This window comes from Sylvia atricapilla, chromosome 10 (assembly GCF_009819655.1).
Source record: "Sylvia atricapilla isolate bSylAtr1 chromosome 10, bSylAtr1.pri, whole genome shotgun sequence".
Classification (NCBI taxonomy): Eukaryota; Metazoa; Chordata; class Aves; order Passeriformes; family Sylviidae; genus Sylvia; species Sylvia atricapilla.
Genome location: NC_089149.1, coordinates 3,200,750 through 3,206,812, shown reverse-complemented (window position 1 = coordinate 3,206,812; position 6,063 = coordinate 3,200,750). Strand labels below are relative to the sequence as shown.

General features: G+C 44.4%; 1 long non-coding RNA gene across 1 annotated transcript; it reads left to right on the top strand.

Annotated features, from left to right (window-relative positions):
* Positions 1-3,089: 3,089 nt before the first annotated feature.
* Positions 3,090-5,840, top strand: LOC136365728 (uncharacterized). The gene is made up of 3 exons (XR_010744397.1): positions 3,090-3,176; positions 4,634-4,707; positions 5,759-5,840. It is a non-coding gene; the product is annotated as an uncharacterized lncRNA (long non-coding RNA).
* The last annotated feature ends 223 nt before the right edge of the window (positions 5,841-6,063 follow it).

Here is a 6,063-nt window from a genome sequence, read left to right as displayed (position 1 = left end):
TGTGCACGTTCATCCTTTCCAGGGCTTTGGGGAGCAGTTGATGTGTCAGTGATGGGGATTCACACGGGACAGTGCTGCAGCAGCAGCCAGAGACAGCCATTAACAGAGGAAAGTTAAATATTTTAAGTGGTGTTTGGTATTCCCAGTGCCTAAATCGGGGTTGCTTTTGCTCAAGCTTTAGGAGGAGGCAGAGCTGTGTGTGGGCCTCGGCTCTTTCCCACAAGACCACTGAGTTCCTGATTGATCTCGACAGAAACTTTGGAAAACTTGTTTGAATTCAAAATATATTTATCTCTGAAAGTTAATGTGCTTGGGCACTGATCCAAAGTCCATTAAAGCAAATGGGAAGAGTCCCACTGGTTTTATTCCTCTTCAGCTGCTGCCTTTAGGACAGAGCAGGTGATAAACAGCAGGATGGATTTGGAGCAGGATTCTCCCAAGAGCTGCTGAGATGCTTTTAAAATCCCCTTTTCAGCTCCCTGATGTGACTGACGTTTATACTCTGGGTTAAGGCATTACAGAGATCCTGTTTCTTTGTATCCTGCTTGTCCAGCAATAAATACGATCCCCATGAAAGAAAATAAATATGTTGTGGCAGTTCTTTGAGTGGAGGAGAAAGGGGCGTGGGTGTTGGTGATCCTTTTGAAGTGGAATTCTAAGTCAATATCTGGATGCCTTTCTAAAGGAAAGTTTGACTTGGCTTTCCAAGGATCAGAAAAAAACAAAACAAAACAAAAAAACACAAACCAAACTTATTCTTTTAAATGTTTGCCAGGATTTTAGTCATCTTGACTTAGAAATTCTGAAGGAGAGCACTACACAATTGAAAGTCCAGGTTTGTATTTGCTATGAGAGCCACTCTCTACTAGCTACAGAGTGCTTCTCAAGAGTATTTCTCAATAATTGAAATAATGTATGGGCTTGGTTTTGTGTGTAAAGAGTGATACAGCCTTTGTGGATATTACATTTGCTGCTCAGATCAGGGAAATGAGACAATCACTGAATTTGTTTCTCAGGAGGAAAGAAACTCTCTTATTGTGTCCTTGAGTGGGGCATTTAAAGGAATGTGTTCCTTGAGCCAAATAATACTGATAAGAAAGCCCTAAATATGAATTTTAACTTTCCCTGGCATGGATTTTTATGGGATTAGATCTGGCAGCCATTCAGATACAGGAGTTTTCATTAGAAGGCAAATTTATACCCAGGCCTGCTCCAGGTCAGAGAAAACCCTCCCAAAAGATGTTGGCAACTTCCTTCCATGAGGAAAGACACGGAGCAATAAAACTTCAGAAAATCCAGTAGTTTTATCTAATTTTCTCAGGCAAGAGCAGTACTTTGAAGATAAATCACTTCCCCGGTTCCAATAATTTAATGGGTTTCAATCACCTGGCAGGGAAAAGGTGCAATAAACAGTGTGATGATGCCAAGTGTGTGATAGCAGAGCTCTGCTTTCGCTGGTACTGGGATGTCCCTGCTGGGCACTGCCTCTGTCCCTGTGCTGCCACTGCTGGATCCAGCCCCCTTGGTGCTGCTCCAGTGCTCCAAGTGGGGCAGTGGGGACAAAGGACAAACACTCAAAAGCAGCTTTGGGGTGATGGTGAGTATCTCCTCTCCTGCTGCTGGCTGTTCTCTGGGAGGGATTTCCTGCTACTGCCATAAACTGCAGCAGATTATTATTTTAAAGTGGTTTTTTTTCGCGTGGTAACTAGTACAAATCAATGTAGAAAATGACTCCAGAAAAGGGGGGTTGGCTTTTCCTGCAGGCCACCAGTGATGGGATGAGAGAAAAAGACCTCGAGCAGCAAAGGAGGGTCAGGATGGACATCAGGGGGAATTTCTTACGGAAAGAGTGGTCAAGCATTGGAAGGCAGGGGTTCAATTCCAGCCTGCACAGGGAACTCCCCTGAGCATCCCAAACCAACCTGGTCCCCAGGGACAGTGTTCTGCGGCCAGGCATGAGCAGGGAGGGGAGGATCTGAACCCAGGCTTGCTCTGTGTACAGACTGTGCCCACGAGCTCCTCACCAAAATTCCCGGGAGGATTTGTTCCTACCACAAGAGGTTTCTGGTGTCAGATTCTGGCCCCATGTCAGAAATTTGCTGTAGCTCCATTTTCTTCTCAGCCTTCCCTAAAAACTGTTCTCTACTGACTTGTATCAGTAAGCCAAGTAAGGCAGGCAGTGAAAGATTAAAAAATTACTTCAAAAGGCAATCCTATGGTTTTTGATAATGCTTTTTCAGTGTGTGTAACCTGAATGGAACAGATGAATTCATGTTTTAAAAGCAGGACTACTTCCATCTCAAAAGGGAATCTTAGAAAGGCAATAAATATGTTTTAATTGGTTTTATCACTCTAATACAATCTTAGCAGGTAAAGTCACAGATTTGCACTTGGAATAAGAAATATTCAGCACACTGAATGGGCCTTTGAACTGTTTCCTAACACAGCCCTTCCTAAACTCACAAAAAAAAAAAAAATTACCTTACCAAGGGACAGCTTGGCTTTTCTCAAGTATTGATTGTGCAAAGGTTTATGATGCAAGCCTGGTCACCGTGGCAGGTGATTTGTAGCAGTTGCATCAGAAATATTTGGACAAACAAGGTGCAGGGAGCAGCAGGGCTGTCCCTGGCACAGAGGGCTCTCCTCAGGCTGCCTGTTGTACAAGATGGTCTGAGCAGAGCCCTCCCTGCAGGGGGCCAAAAACGCTGAATGAATTCATCCTGGAAAGGTTGTGACAAGGAGTCTCAGAAGAACGGAGGAAGATGAGCAGGCAGCTGAAGAGAGGGGTAAATTAGCTGGGATAAACTGAGCTGCTGATGGAGTGGCACAAAGCAGCTTCGCTGTACTGCTGGGGACATCAGTGGGAGTGCTCGGGAACTGCAGCTGGCTCAGGCATCACAAAGAAAAAATTACAATCAAATAGCTGAAGATTTCAAAATAGGAGTGCTCTCAATACGTGCAAGTGATGCAAAAACCCCACCTGTGTCTCCTGCCGCTGTGATGCTGCCCACACTGATCCTGCCCCTGCGCTCAGGTGAGACCCCACCTGCAGAGCTGCCTCCAGCTCTGGGTCCCAGCACAGGGAAGAGGCACCAGGATGATCAGAGGGATGAGCAGCTCTGCTCTCAGGCTGGGAGAATTGGGACTGTTCAGCCTGCAGAGGAGAAAGCTTTGAGGTGACTTTATCACAGCCTGTCAGTACCTGAAAGGAGCTGAAAGAAGAGATGGAAAAGGACAATTTCCAAGCGCCTGGAATGATATGAGCAGGGGGAATGGCTTCCCACTGACAGAGAGCAGGGTCAGACTGGACATCAGGGAACAATTCCCCTCTGTGAGGGTGGGGAGGTCCTGGCTCAGAGAAGCTGTGGCTGTCCCATCCCTGGAAGTGTCCAAGGCCAGGCTGGGAGGAGACTGGAGCACTCTGGGCTAGTGGAAGTGTCCCTGCCCATGGCAGGGGTGGAGCTGTATTATCTTTGATGTCCCAACCCAAACCATTCTGGGATTCTGTGAACATTTCAGCTCCTGACATCCATTTATTAGAGAACCACAAGCTCTCCCTGGCACACTTTAAATTGCTTTTTTTTCCCCCACGTGTTGCTTCGGAAATGACTTTCATTGGGTATTACCCTTTGAAGAAACTCATCAGGTTAACAGACAGATTTGCCATGCTTATGCTGAGCTGGGTTTTAATTTTTTTGAGTGGTCCCTGAGCCTGTTTGTGATGGTGAGTGCATCGTAGGGGTGGGAGGAATTCGGCCATAAATCACTGCCCAAGTCTGAGCTGCAGGAGGATGGATTAGGACTTAATTCTGAAGGGGTGGCTTCATTTTATTTCCCACTCCACTCCTGCAGGGTCGATCTGGCCTCAGCAGCCACCAGGTTGTGTTTATGGGAGGGCTCTGAGTGGGGGGAAGCATTTGAACATCACCAGGTCTGTCATTCTGGCTGCTCATCTTGAGGGTCACATCTCGGGGAGTTTCACTTGGGGGTTTCTGGGATGCAGGCAGAGAGAAAAAACAAGGGGGAGGAAGGGGAAAGGGGAGAAAAGAGGTTTTCTCTCATGTTCTTTTCACACACTCTTGTCTTTCACTCTGTTCTCTATCCCCCTGCTGAGGTTTGCCACGGAATGACAAGACAGCCTCCGTGGTGTGAACCTGACAGGAATGTTGCCAGTTTTCACAGACATCTAATTTCCTTCCCCATCACCTTCCCAAAGCTGCCTCTAACGGGCTGTTTGGGAGGGGAGAGCCTTATTGATCCCTCTCAACTTCGCGTTTCATTAAAACAGAGCTCTGGGCACGGAGCCAGCCCCAGCTCAGCCCTGCTCTCCACAGCAGCCGTGCCAGGAGCTCCAGGAGACTCTGGATGCATTTTGGGGATGGATAATGACCCCACCACGCAGCTACTTCATGTTCCTCACATGCAGGTGATGACACCAGCAGTGTTTTTTGGGGGGTGAGCAATTCTCCCTGCTCCAGCTGCCTCTGTCTGACACATCATTTTAAAAAAAACACAAAAAAAGTTTACATTTAGTCTTGCCAATGTCCTCCACCTTCAAGAGGGATTCATCGGGAAGGGATGGTATTTCCATAGCAACAAGGGATTTTTTTTTTTTTTTTTTTTTTTTTTTCAGAAAACTGGTGAATTTCCAAGGCACAAAAGCTTGTTCAGAGCCCAGAAGTACCTGGATGGAAAACAAAACAGATGGTAAATCCTCTACAGGTTTTTTGTTTGTTTGTTTTGTTTGTTTGTTCTTTCCCAGAATAATTTTTTTTTTTTTTTTTTTTTTTTTTTTTTTTTGCCAGTTATTCTCCACTTTCCCCCATGTCCTAAATGTTTGCTTTGCAATGAATTTCTGACCCGTGATGGATTCAAGGCACTGCCCAGTGGAATTGGAAGTCAGCAGCACCACGGTCTGTTCACACCAACAGCTGATCTGGAAGGGACTGGGACTCCAAGCTGCTCAGAAAACATTGGGGATTTTCTTTAGATTCCCAACCCTCGGAAACATTTCTTAATATTGTCATGCAGAATGATGTTTTATAAAGCTTGGGGAATTGGGACATTGGGAATTTACCAAGAAAAAAGTCCCTGTCTTGGAAAAGTGCTCTAACCATGTTGCAACCTGATTTTTTTTTTTTTTCCTGAGATGCTGCAATTTCCCAGAGAACAAGAACTGGTATTTTAATATAAATGGGGCTGTCCCACATTTATCAAATGCTATTGATAAATTATTTTGTTATGTTATTGATAATGCATTACTAAAGGTTATTGATTGTTATTGCCTTCATCAGCAGTAATTACTGGGCAAACCTTTTTGCTTCTATTCGAGCCATTTTACTCCCAGTCATGGGAATTACCAGATTTTGCAAGAGTCTCTAAAAGAGGAGGAGATCAGCTTAAGCCAAACTCTTCAGATGTGGGAGTGGTAGGACAAAGGCATTATAGTCCAGCTGAGCCTGGTTTAATGAAGTTTGGGATGAAGAAGAGAAAAAAGTCTGAAGTAATATGTATTTTCCAATTTCACTTCTTTCCATTATCTTTTGTTGTTTGTCAGCATAAAAATACAAAGCTTGACAAAGAAATGGCGAGGATGTCCATGGTTGTTTCTTGTAATTTAATTAAAAATCAAAGAATTGGAAGAACCTCCAACTCCAGGACACTCAGGACTGCTGGGCCCTGACAGTTGTCTCCATTTTGGTGTTATACCTTGGAAATGCAAATTTTGCCTTTAAGTTAATTTCTGTTTAGTTTTCAGGTCCTTAATCTGCTTTCCAACTTGTTTTAAAACCGAATAATTATTTATGACATCCAGAAAGAATGCTAGGAGGGAATTGGAGGTAATTTAACTTTACTTTTATGATGGAGTTTGCCAGTATCAAATTTTCATTTGTAACCAGCCCATTTTCAGTTGTGAACCCCTTTTCTTTAGCATCTCCACTGTCAATTAGATGTTCATTATTTAATGCCATTTTATGCTTTTCATTTGCCAAAGGGGTGCTGAGAGGAGACAAAAAATCCCCTACATCTTTCCACACTAGCAGTACTGACAAAGTGCCTTTA